The 14,062-nt window shown below is 31.4% G+C and overlaps 1 long non-coding RNA gene across 2 annotated transcripts; it reads left to right on the forward strand.

Annotated features, from left to right (window-relative positions):
* Positions 1-582: 582 nt before the first annotated feature.
* LOC126733145 (uncharacterized) lies at positions 583-13,825 on the forward strand. 2 transcript variants are annotated; one of them, XR_007659638.1, is made up of 5 exons: positions 583-769; positions 3,711-3,739; positions 8,195-8,708; positions 9,262-9,396; positions 13,561-13,825. It is a non-coding gene; the product is annotated as an uncharacterized LOC126733145 (long non-coding RNA). The 2 variants fall into 2 exon arrangements; XR_007659637.1 differs by lacking the exon at positions 583-769 and having other exon boundaries at positions 3,298-3,739.
* The last annotated feature ends 237 nt before the right edge of the window (positions 13,826-14,062 follow it).

Consider the following 14,062-nt stretch of genomic DNA (forward strand, 5'->3'; position numbering starts at 1 on the left):
AAGATAAATAAAATATGATAGGCCTAAAGTTCGTTGGGCTTATACACTAACATGGTAAAATTTAGGGTAAAATGCACTCAACGGTTTTGAGATTTAAGTTAGTCTTAATATTAGTCCAGTTCAAGATACTTCAAAACTGATTAACTTGGCCCCTAAACTCGACTTAGTTCTTAAACCATTGCTCATTTTTATTGTCTTTGTCACAGTGATTAAGGATCATATTGGCCAACTTTAAAATGTTTCATACTTGACCGATATTAGCCCAAACAACAAGAATATTGACTGTATTTTATCCTAAAATTTATAATACCAGTAACATCAATTATCATTTAATATAATAATGTATCGTGACTGATTGTGAGCTCTTGATAATATTGACGTGGCTCGTGGTTTCCTTTTCCAATTCGAATTCTCTCATTGTCATGTTATCTTTGTACGTCACATCCAGATAATATTCGCTGTAAGGGAAATGATGAAAGTATCTTTGTCTCTAGAAAATCCCACTCGTATTGACTGAAAGCCGTATTGGGACGTCATGGTTCAAAGTCCAAACCAAGATCATATATTTATATTCCCTTTTAGCATTACATTACCACAAAACACCATCAATATAAAGAGAATTCTAGCCCCCCACTAATATCGTCTCCTCCAAACCCATAAAGCTCCAACGCTAGCTTCTACATTTTCTTGCTTCTTCAATCTGATTTACTTGGTCATCAATAATATAATGGGACTTTGTTTACATGGAGACAGGAGATTGGCTTCATAGGTAAGAAATTCTACTATGGAATTTTTGCTTCCTGGGTTTTGATACCACTTTTTCTTTTCTTTTCTTTTTTTCCTATTTTTATCTCTTACTTTAAAGAATGTGTCTGATCATAGCCATTTAAAATTCAACTTCTACTCTGATCATGAAGATTTATGCTTACTGTTTAAAAGGTTTAACAGGCTGATGTTAATAGCAAACCATTATTCAGATTATATAAGACAATGAAGCTTCAGAAACTTGAGCTGAAAGCCTTCAAAAAAGTTAATTAAATATGGAGATATCTCTGATTGTTCCCAAAAAAGATAATAAAAGAACAAAGAGAGTGATAATTCTGATAGAGTTAAAGCTGCAAAGAAGATTTGATTTAGATAGGGCTAGAAGGTTCTGTTAGATAATCCTAGTAATAGTAAAATTATTCAATGGGAGAAAAATTATCTTAGCCATTATGTTAAGCTAAATTGGCTGCTTGGTTCTGATTTTTCCCTTTTTTTTCCACTCATATCGAATAAAACATATTGAGTAAAATCTTCTTCATGTAAAAGCAATTTGGGGGTTCCTTTTTTCTTTTTTGATTCGGATGTTCCTCCTCAAGGAACCACTTGTTATTTCTTTGAAGTTGTGAAGATTAGAAAGGCTACTAATACATATTTATATTCTATTGATGACACGAAATTGAAAAGTTACACTATTATTAAAGATGAAGTTATTGATTTTCACCAAATACTTTTAGGTTCTTCTTCTCAAATCTCAAGCAAATTGTTACACGGTAAACTATCAAATTATTGAAGCAAGGAAAATTTTTCTTCACAAGCCAGATACTCAGATGAAGTGAAGAATACTCTTAATTTTGCATATTGGAAAAGCCCTAGAACCTTATGGGCATACCCCTCACTTCTACAACAAAGTCTAGGACATAGCTGATGATGATTCCACTCAATTACTCTAATTGTATCTTTAAATAGGGTGTTACTCTAATTAGGGTTGCAAATTAGCAAGTTGAGTCAAATATTAAAAGTTTAAGATTATTTATTTTATTTTATTTCAAATATGAGTCCAACTTGAAATCATTAACAAATTAAATTATATGTTTAAGCTTAATTCATTTTCCTCTCAAACAAACTCGAACTTATTCATAAGCTACTTAAATGATTTATTATTTTTTCATGTATAGTAAACACTATTACTAAAAAAAATTTACTTCAAAGATCAACATTAATAATTAATAATTAATAATTAAATTATAGTTGAAATTATATTATTCGATTTAACTAAATAGAATAATTTTTACTTATAAACTTATAAAAATTATCAGTTGATCTTGTATGGTTAAATATAATTTTTACTAATTACAAATTAGACTATTTATATTATCCATTAATTACAAATTAATATTAATTTAATGTCTTTTGAATTTGTTTACAAACTTACATAATATCAAGTCTATATAAGTGCTAATAGCCTTGTAACTTAATTGGCACATCTTTGTTTCTAATGGAAGCATCTATGGTTCAAATCTCTCTATTTTGACTATTAAATTATAAAAAATAAAAATAATCTACATAAGTATATTTTTATATATGTATACATATGGTAAACATATATTATTTTTATATACTTAAATTGAATCTCATATTTATGGGTTTGTTCACAAACATATTATCATATTTGAATTTAAAATAGTCAAACTCAAACTTAAGCTTGAACTTTGCTCGTTTGTTAATAAAATGAATATAAACAAACATATTTTTAGCCGAACTCTAACCATTCATAAATAGCTAAGATAATTGACAACCCTAACTCTAGTGCATAAAATTTAAGTACCCTTTCAGAATGGGTGACTTTATACCTATTTCTTGCTGTAACACTAGGTATTAGTGCATCCCCAAGTTCATGGCTAATAGATTAAATGCTTCTCTTTTGGATTTTGAAAGCACTAATCAATTTGTATTATTTTAAACGCTCTGATCAAGTGGCTAGATGTAAATAAATTTGATTTGATGAAAGCTTAAAACTGTATTAATTGGAGTTTTATAGTGAATATTTTCGAAGCTAATCAATAGTATTCTAGAGGTGTTCAAAAATTGTTTGGTAGAATCAATTCGTGGACACCTAAAAGCTTCTGATAATTTTCTGGCAGAATTCAATATGTTTAATTTGTTTGTTTGTTTGTTTGTTTTTTTTTTTTTTTTTTTTTGGATAATCGTTTAATTTGTATTGAATACAAGAATAGTAAACTATCATGTGTTTATTTTCCCAAAAAAGGTTATTAATGAACTTTCAAAAAATCAATGCCTATGTTTGGAAGGAAACAACAGATTAAGCTAGAGTGGCACACGTAAGCTGACCGACAATAATTTAGTATTTACTGCTAAAGCAAAGAAAGTTTTGCAATTTGCCAATTAGGAGGTTAGATGATTGGGAATAGTAAAGCTTCTTTGGATTCTTTTCTAGTGGGATCTTGGTTGCTTCAGATAAAAGGCAGTATTTTCTTAGAGACAACAGTACAATAAAAAAATAATAACAAACCTAATAGTTGTTCACGGGGCTTGAGAAAGATTCTCAAACTTGAAAATTTTAGCACTACTTTTTCTTAAGAATCACATTTGATTTGGTCATTGGAATTTTTTGCTGAGGATCCATGCGGTGTCAGTGAAACTAGACCTTGGTTACATGGTGATGGATGCATTATCCCAGGGTTCTCCTATAAACACTGTCATATCCATGCTGGGGTGTTGTTTTTTCATTCTTCTAATTCAGCTTTGCTCTAGCATCACGTATTTATAGCCTATAACAACTTTGGCTGTGATTTTAAGTTCATTCCCTTTTTCTGATACCATTAAGTTCATTCCCTTGAGTTCTTACACTGTGTCATGTAGGTTTCTAGGATTCGTTTAAAAAACAATTTTTACAGCTAATAAATATAGTTGGTTTTCTTTTGCAGGTTGAGAAGACAAGGCAAGGTTTCAGCAGGTACTGATTTTCTGTTTACGTACGTGAGCTTTCTTTTATAAATATAGCACAGTTCTGCATTTGATTATTTTGAGCTTTTATATCAAAAGGAATAACTTCTTCATTTGATCAACAGTAGAAGTTGTTGTAGGTTAAGATGTTGATTGATTTGAGGGAAAACATTTAATTTGAAACTGAAAACCTTTTGTTTTGTTATTTATATTTACATTTTCCAGTTAAATGCTATGTTGGTATTTGGAATGTAGGGGTTGAGAATGATTTATTTGTTGAATATTCATGTGTGAGTGGTGTTGTTAGTTAAATAGTAAAGTCTCACATTAAGAAATAATGATGATAGTGAGTGATTAATTTAACATAATTGAGTTCAAAACTATTGACTTAACTTTTGTGTTAAATGGTATCCATATACTTTATATTAATGTCTTAATTGGAGTCTCCTCAATTTCTAATCTCCCCCACAATCTTCATTTTGAAAACCAATTAGTACATTTGGAGGTAGTGTGATATTTACTTTGTTCTTTTGGTTGGGCTCTAATTTGGGATTGGCATTATATTTGGGTGAATTTGGTGCTTATTAGCTTATTTGGAGGTAATTTTAGGTATTATGTACTTTGTTCTTTTGGTTGGGCTCTAATTTAGATTTGGTACTTAAGAGACATTCGTGTCTTGAGAGAAATCTCACTAAGGTGGAGATTTGTTAAGAATTTGTATTTATTGGCTCAATTCTTTCCATGGATACGAGGAATTTCATGAACTTTGGTTCTTTGCAAATTTTGCCAAGGTGGAGAAATGTTGTTTAGTTTAGTTCAAGTTGTGACTCTTGTTTATGTATTAAGGTGAAATTCCTACTTTGACTTGGTTTGAAAGATTGCTTGGTGGAATTTATATAGCATTTTATTCAAATACTACCAATTTGTTGCAATATAAAAAACCTCAAGAAAGCAACTTTCACTCTAGATTGACTATGAAAAATACTGGGAACCAAGAAAGTTGAAAGAAAAATAGCACACACAAGAAAATATCAAGAATTTATGGGGTAAAGTTTTTGGCCTATGTCCATGTACTTTAATAAGGGGAAAATTTCATTAACAAAAATATGGAGATTATAATTAAAGGAAGATAAAATTACTCAAATAAATCCAAACCCCAAATAAACTCAAAAGATTATCTCTCATAAATACTAAAGAATAGAAAAATAAACATAGTATAAATTTGTGGCACACACTCAAGCCTAGCCACTGGAGAAACTTTTTTTACAAGCCTTCTTATGGCCTATTTGGATTGAGGGGGGAGGGAGAACAAGGGGAAGTAAAATAGAGTTGGCCGGAAGTTAGGCTAATTTCTAGTCAACTCTGCTCTATTCCCTCTCTCTCTCTTTCTCTCCCCCTCAATCCAAATAGACCGCTAAGTAAAGTCAATCAGATCCTAGTTTAGTGAAGCGAACAAACATGTGGAAGCATTAAACGCATCCTCTTGAGGGAGAGGTTTTTTTTTTTTGATAAATTCTTGAGGGAGTGTGTGACAAGCTGCTCAAGCAGCTCATTAAATCCAACTTAAGTGGAACATATGGCTAGCTTGAGCAGACCTTAGGTAGAAAGTTTTCGACAAAATTTTACAGAATACAATTTTTGTTGTCTCAAACGGCAGTAAGTGTCTTGTAACGTATTTTGGTGTTCGAATCAACTAAGGAGATTTTTCAAAGGTGCCTCTTGAAGGGCCACACCCCATTGTCTATATATAGTGTTTCAATATTCAGTTTTTTACGGAACTTTTCTATCATTACAAAGAAATCATATGAATTCTCCAAGGTTGCTACTTATTGAACTCGACTTAGTTATATCTTGATGACAAATTGACAATAACCCTTTAGCAAACATTGTGCTGGGGGCAAATATTACTTAGGACAACGTTGACTTGTGCCTCCAAGTCATTGTCTTTTGTTTGATTCATTCTTTACCCCTTTGATCGCCAACACAAACACCTGTCAATTCAAAGCAATGCTTAAGCTTGTACCAAGGAGTTGGTATATAGTCATCACTTCAGCTGGATTATTTGTAGTCCCAAACTTTTGAAGAAGAATATCTCTCTCATCAACAATTTCACAAACAAAGTGAAAGCATACATCAATCAATGTGCTTAGTTTGAGAGCAGTGAACTTGGTTTTTCACTAAATGAATTGCACTCTAGCTATCACAAAATACACAAATATGCTACTAACCCCTAAGTATTCAATCAAACCATATAGTTAAATAGCCTCCTTAATAGCTTCAATCACAGACATTTATTCAACCTCAGTGATTGAATGGAACAGTAGATTGCAGTGTTGATCTCCAATTCATCAGTGCTTTGGCTTTGGCAAATGTAAACAAGCAGTTTGTAGAATAACAAAACTTATCTCTATCATCAACATTGTCTAAACAACAAAAACAACCGTCTTATCTCCCTCAAATTTCAAACCCGAATCAATGGTTCCCAAAATGCATCTCAAAATCCATTTAGCAACTTGCCAATAACCTCTCTCTGGATCATGCATATAATGACTAATCATAATGACCACATATGAAATTTTGGACCGAGTACATACCATTATACAGTTCACTAGTCCATAACCCTTGCTGTGGGTTTTTTTTTTTTAATTATTCCACTTCTTTCTTTAATTAACTAGTATTTGGTTAGATTCAATTGTTTTTAAATTTCATGTGGGTTTTATGGCATGAATAATGGCTTATATATATTCCATTTATGGTCATAGAATTACATATAGCTCAGCCAGTTCTATGCAAGCTGAAGTATCTAGTGTACGTCATCCCACAAGGCAGTTTGAGATGGCTTATAGTCAGGTCTAAGGTTCTTATTCTTTTCTATATATATATATATATAGGAAAGTTCTATTCATAGTTCATATATAAAGTACATTTCCAGAAATTTTAGGTTCCCAAGAAGATTTTTTGTTTGAGGGGCAAGAAGATTTTTTGTTACTTGAAACTTTTAGTTATATGGCTAATTGCGTTCCAGGGGTTCATCTAAACGAACGCAATTAGCCATTTATTAGGGGTACCAACCAGTGGTAAATTCGTGGATCTTAATTGAGTTATCTAACCGATGCCCATCTTCAATTTCATATGTTTTTTCCCCTTTCATTTAGGTGTTCGTTTTTCGTTTTTCAAGTGTATGATTATTGCTACAGGTATGTGTAGTCCCTCTTTCCGTAAACATCAGATAACTAGTTGAAAAAATTTCTTGGGACTGACCCCAAGATATTAGTTAAAGTTTTAAATTCAAGACTTTATAGACATTATAAGACCTTGGAAATTACTAGACTAACCCCTTTAAATTACTTTTATATGGCTGGTTATTCATAATAGGCGTATTACTAGAGATAGGCCAAGTTCTTAAATACCAAAAATGTTGATCATTTCAAAACGGAGATTTCACTGAGATCAAGATCGAAATTTTGGTAGTAACTGATATTTAATACTTTATTAGTATGATATTTCATTATATTTTCTCACAATACTTCAAGATTGTAACCTAATATATTTCAAATTTTCTATTTTTAAGATTTTAGGTAAAATTTAGATAAAGTACCTTAAATGCAATACATTAGATTACCTAATTGAATTCAAACATTTGATTTGTATGAATTTAATTATTCTTGAAAAAGGTAATACTATTTTTATCTTATTGGTCAAATACATCCAAGTGTTTGAATTTAATTAAAAAACTTAATATATTGTTTTACTTGTAGTATGGAATATTGAGACTTTTTTTTTTTCTTTTTTTTTTGGAGATACGAGACTTCTTTTTTATGATGTGGCTTTTTTCATGAGAATTTGAAGTTAATTATTCAACCTACTCTTGATTGGTAGGTAGATTGGACACACAGCATGCATTTCAATTATAGACTAGCAGTGGATATTAATCATCACATAGGTCCAAGTGCCTTTAGACTACTATTATTGAAATAGCTCATATAGCTCTTATATATACATCTTGTTCGAAGAAATATATTCTTGAGTTTATTCACCAAATGCTTTTTTGATACATTTTTAAGTGGGAGTGAGGGGTTTGAACCATATATATCTCTCTGTTATAAACATCTTTGTTATAAATGTTAGAAAATGTCATTTGACCTAAAGGAGTGGATTAGTTGTGCTCATACCAAATTCTCAAAACTTCATGTCAAGTTATTATTTTAAATCCTAATCCAGTAAGACATATTAAAAACTTGATAGTTTTAATTAAAGAAATTCTGTTTTAAGACAACCCCGAAAAGAGAGATGGGAGTACAAAGAAGAAAAGGTCTTTTTATCTAGGTAGATGGTTTCTCTTTCGATTCTGTTGTCTTCTCAATTTCAACTTTACATCATCCTTATTTTCTATTTAGAATTTGCTTTTGTTTAGTGTGTCAAAGTGGAATCTTAACGACAACATTCCTCGTGAAACATGCAACAGAATGAACGTCTCACAGCACAGCTCCTGCAACCAAAGAGTTATGCTGGCCCAATTGAAGAGACAATTCAGTATTTCAATCAGAGAACAAGCTCGGACCTTCAAAGCGAGCCTCAAAGACAAACCTCAAATATCACACTTTGCAGCCTTCTTTTGCTTGCACACAGTGCAATTCCGTGGAACAAAAAATTTAAGTATTTGCGACAAGGATATTCACACAGGCTGTCTCCTACTTTCTCAGAAGCAAATAGGGTTTTCTAACAGCAAATGAGCTAAGCAACCTTTTACAGCAGAAAAGCCTGAGACATTAACCAGACGAGTTGTTGGGACCACAGACACAACCACATTATGGTGCATTAGACTCCTATCTTTATGGGCTCACTCTATGCCACCCAAAGCTGAAAATGCCAACCATCTGTATTGCCCTAATACCATAACAAGCCCTACTATTCTCTCGAATGGCTTTAGTTGTGCCATGGCTTACAAGGAAATCCGCGTGAGATACTTAATTATTACTGTATGGCTCTCTCTCTCTCTCTCTCTCTCTCTCTCTCTCACACACACACACAAGACTGTAAATTGGCTTTATGTATATTTATACCTTTTATACCTAGAAGACCGGGGACCCCATTTTCAAAAAATGGTGAAGTGGTGGTAAAGAAAATGTGGTGGGTTTATGTAAAAAGTAATGTGCAGAGAGTGTCCACCACTTACAATTGATCACTTTAATATATTGAGAAATTTAATTGAATCTAATGCACAAAACTCTTACTTTTATGAAGTTTGAGAAAGGTGCCTTGAACCCACGATCTGTCACTTTTGACTGAAGGCACTTGCTAACTCACCAAGCTCCACCTCCATGTTGTGAAATTTGTGTTTCACTAAATTTATTGTTAGCACTTAAAAAAATTAATAATAAAGGAAAAACTGCCAAATAGATACTGCCAAACATTACCAGTAAGGCAGTGCCATATCACAGTTCTGGAGTATATGATTGCCCAAACAACCCACCCACCCCCCAAAAAGAAAAGGAAAAAAAGATGAAGCTAACAGCTAGTATCTGGTGGCAGGATTTGAGCATGGAAATACGTCAGGACAGGTGCCTTAATTAAGACCACGATACAAATGGAGGTGTTGGGCTATGGACTTATGAGCTCTCCTAAAGACCAGAGATTTGTATATAGCAAAAGGAGACTACCATCGAGGTGGGTATATTTCCCCTTATAAATTCGTATACAATTATGTTATATAGTTCATATTTTTTTGCTGAGAAATACTTTCATGTTTTTTATTAACAAAAAACAAAATTTATCCAAGAAAGAAAGAGTAACCAATTGAGCGTGCACTGAAATGTCTATATGATATAGGAAGCTTGGATATATAGTAAGTTTTCGAACGTGAAATAATATATAATTAGGGTTTTGGATAAAAAGATTCTCTACGATTTTGGAAGGACAAGTACCACAGAAAGTACATGACAAAACAATTTGATTCCTACTGTTTCCTTCAACGAATTTTTAACAGTAAATGATCTCCCACACCGTAAATGGAGAATTCGATAAAGGGTTAGAAAACTGGCGAGTTAAAATTTGCTGGCCAAGTTGTAGCAGCAAGGAATATCCTTTCTTTGTCAAGTACAGAGTTACAGAGCTCTTTAGCTGGTAAAAAATACATGAGAATCTTGAAAAAAAGCAAAAATTTTGAGCAACAAAAGATCATCACTTCTGTGAGCTACTAATTATATACATTTGCATTGGAAAATAGAGATGATATATATATATATATATATGAATTTTACTAATGTATGCTCTAAATGCACACAATAGTAAACCAATTTTAAAAAAAGTTTATCAGAAATTAAAAAAGTTTTGATAACTTTTTCAATTCCTAATAAAACTTTTCCAAAAATAAATTTGTTAACCCTCTATATATATATATATATATATATACACCTTCACGTCACATACTTCCTAGGGCTCCATTTCTTACAAAGCAAGTCTTTCCAGAAAAGTAAAACAGAATTGATCACTTGGTAAAATGTGAAATTTTTGTTTTTCAGGTTAATTTGGATATGTTTCCAATAAAGTAAGGCTTTGGTGAGTTTATCAGATAGGCCAGAATTGCATAGTCTAATGAAACGTGTTTTCCAGCTTTATGTCAGGAAGAGACATGCACTAAAATAAAAGAAACGAATAGTGAAGTGGATAAAGACAAAAAGTAATGACAAAGAATAAGATTGCACTGGAGTTGCTGAACTATGGCATAATAAAATATCACACCCAACCCAATTCTACACATTCAGATAGGCATTGCACTCTTCTAGCCCAAATGCTACAGTTAGGTTTCCTCATATATATAAGGGATCATTGAGGAACCCACTTCTTTCACATAAAAGTCATGTTAAAGTGTATGCAAGGTGGAGATTCCCTTTCTGGCTAAGAAAACTCCGAACCAATTACCAACCAGTGCTATTTTCTGGAATATTTCCATGCCGCACTAAATTCAAAATTGTCTCTGATATATCAATGATTTCAAATTGATATTATTCTATATATATATATATAAAGGAATATGTTATCATATTCATTTCTGATTAATGATTTCAATCAAATGCAATGCAGAAAGAAGATCAAATCAAATCCTATATAAGAACAAATATTATTCTATTTATGCAACTCTATACAACTCAACTCATAATCTAGTTCTATCATTCTTGACCCCATCCTGATGAGTGATGACTTTAATGCTGACTTTAGTTTTGTTTTCATGCTCAAGTAACATTATTGCTTCAACAGTCCCAAATCAGTTACCTAGATTAAACATTTACAACTCTGCTTGAAGTATTCACAAGCAATCAAAATCTGATGGTAATAAACTATGGGCAGACAGGCCAGGAATGACTTATAGAGGAAATTGCTTGTGGAAAATTCACATATGTACTTTCATCACATTATGATATTAGGCATTATTTTTAGTGATCTTTCCTCCTTGTCCATTATTTCCTTTGTTCTTGTATAAAGCTTCTCATAAAGCAATTCATCTACTTATTAAAAAAGATAGAGACATGTAAAAAAAAAAAAAAAAAACTTACCAAAATAGGGACATGTAAGAAATTTATTACCATTGGAATATGAGAAAACATAAAAAGAACATTCTTTTTTATTCTCATGTTGCATGAAAGACGCGATTTTGCTTCTATCTAAGTTTAAAACTAATTATTCCTTACAGATATAAATAATTACATGCGTATCTAAAATATCATAATCGAATCAACTCAATTAAGCCTTAAAACAGAACCACAGAGATTATTTGTCACCATTCAGCTTTGCTTGAGCCATATCATCTGCCAGTACATAAGGACCAAAGTAAAATAGGAAAAACATGCCTTTTTCTTGTATTCTTATTACCATTCTTAACCCTTTCAATTGTTAGAAATAAACTTATCTCTACCATCATTTTTTGACTTCTTATCTCTACCATCATTGAAGATTGCTTTATCATGTAGAGTCCTATGTTATAGAATTAATCAACCTTAAAAATTGTTCAAAGTAAAACAGAAGGATTCTTGCCAGTGCACCACAATTAAATTTTCCTATAAAGCTGTTCATTGTTCATGTATCTTAGAATCAAATTCTCAACATCATCATCCAAAATAGTTTTAGGCAATCTATAATGTAGAGAAGACTTACCTTAAGAACCTTATTCATCCACATACATAGAGGCACCTGTGTACAAATGTGTTCAAACCCATAACACACCAAAATGTTGATGAAATGGACATGTTATAATGTGCATACCTTCCTAAATATGAAGAATTATTGAAATGGTCGTATTGATTTGCTCTGTTAAGATTTAAGATTATTACATGTAAAGTTTTATTATCCATTTCCAAATTTACTTTCAAAACAAAACCAGAGAGATGGACCAAGATAATTTTAAAAATTTATACATATATGTATTTTTTTTTTTAATGAAACAGTTTTCTTTAAATCTCTTTTTCTCTTAAAACTGATGTCTATGGTGTATATATATATCAATCCAATCTTATCTTATACCAAGGAGATCAACAAGAAATCATACATATATATATACACTTGCACTTAATCTTGATTCCAACTAACATGACACAATACTTGATATATTTCAAATACATTCCTTATACTACTCATCATTACTTTTACCTAAATTCTTGCTAAAGAAGGTTAGTTCTATAGGGGATCAACTCATTTTATGAAAATACACTGATAGGATAATTATCCATAATATACAATAACCCTGCAGACTAAATTGGAGGCTCACTGAATTCCCAAATCTAACATACAATTTTAGTGATAGTAAAAAAAGAAATATCTCAAGAACAAGTAATTAGTCAGATAAAGCCACACACATATATCCAATCTTTTCTTCAAACTTGGCAGTGTAAGACCCTCTACTCTTCTTAAGGCTCAAATTGGAGTGACTAAGGGCTCATTTAGAGGATCGTTTAAAACCACACTTCCACACTTTTTCAAACTACAATATTCACACACACACACACACATCCATTTTTTTTCTTCTAACTTGGGGAGTGTATGACCCTCTTCTCTCTTTAAGGCTCAAATTTGAGTGACTAAGGCCAGAGATATATATATATATATATATATATAATTTTTTCTTCTTCTAACTTGGAAGTGTAAGACCCTTCACTCTCTTTATGGCTCAATTTGGATTAACCAAGGGCCCGTTTAAAACCACACCTTTTCAAACTACAAATTTTTAAAATCATATACCCTATACACCACTTTTCCAAGTAGCCCATTTTCAAAGAGTTGAAAATAAGTTGTATTAAACAAGGCTATATGTTATGGTGCCTTCATTAATGCCTAAGTCAAATCTATTGACAAATGCACAATTATAATTTAGACAGTATTGACAAACCAATATTAAAAATGTTTTAAAAATTAATAAAAGAACGCAAGTGGACAAGGTCAGATTGGGCTTGTCTGGCTATGTTTTCATAAAATTATTTTTAAAATTTTGTTTTCAGATAACCAATAGAAAACTCATTTAAGATTTTCAATAGTTTTGTTTTCCTTAAAACGAAAAATAGTTTCAGGAAACACCATTTTTTGATCACAAGAAACAAACATTTTAAATTAATTGATATACACGTGGCTTTCAATATTGGTGTGCTTTTTTCTTTTTCTTTTTTTTTTTCTTTTTCCGATGACTAATATTGGTGTACTTATATTAATAAGACTAAGAAGAGAACTATGATTTGCAGTTAAGAAATTCAGCAAAAAAAAGATTTGAAGTTAAGAAAGAGAGATTTGATTTGACAGCAACTTTCATTTTTATCGAGTTAAAATCTTTGTTTATGTTGCTTGCAGCCTCTAAATTCAATCCCAATGGAACATACTTCATCTAGCTAGTAGCGTCCCACTCTGAAATCAGTAAGGGTAAGCTGCAAAGATGACTACAATGGTCAAAGCTAGAGTGCAATAAGTTGATTATCAGACATCAATAAGTTTAAAAATATAACAAATTTCATAACATCTTTCATAGTTATTATGGATGATGGCAGATTGCAGTTGGTGTACAGTAAAAGAAACTTTAGTAGTTATTTGAGTGAAAATTATGTTACTTTAATTATAATTTGCCACCTCAACGAATTGTGAAAAAAAAAAAATGAAAATTTTATCATCTCTAACATTGTTTTTTTTTTTTTTTTTGAGAAGAAATCTCTAACATTGTTGATTAGACATTCTACACAAATTTACACTTAATTAAGCAACATATTGGTCATGCTTTATCTTAGTTAAAATAATGTGTATTTTATGATATAATTATTTATTAGCTTAAGGGTAATACCTCACCTTCTTGAAATAGATA

This window comes from Quercus robur, chromosome 6 (assembly GCF_932294415.1).
Source record: "Quercus robur chromosome 6, dhQueRobu3.1, whole genome shotgun sequence".
Classification (NCBI taxonomy): domain Eukaryota; kingdom Viridiplantae; phylum Streptophyta; class Magnoliopsida; order Fagales; family Fagaceae; genus Quercus; species Quercus robur.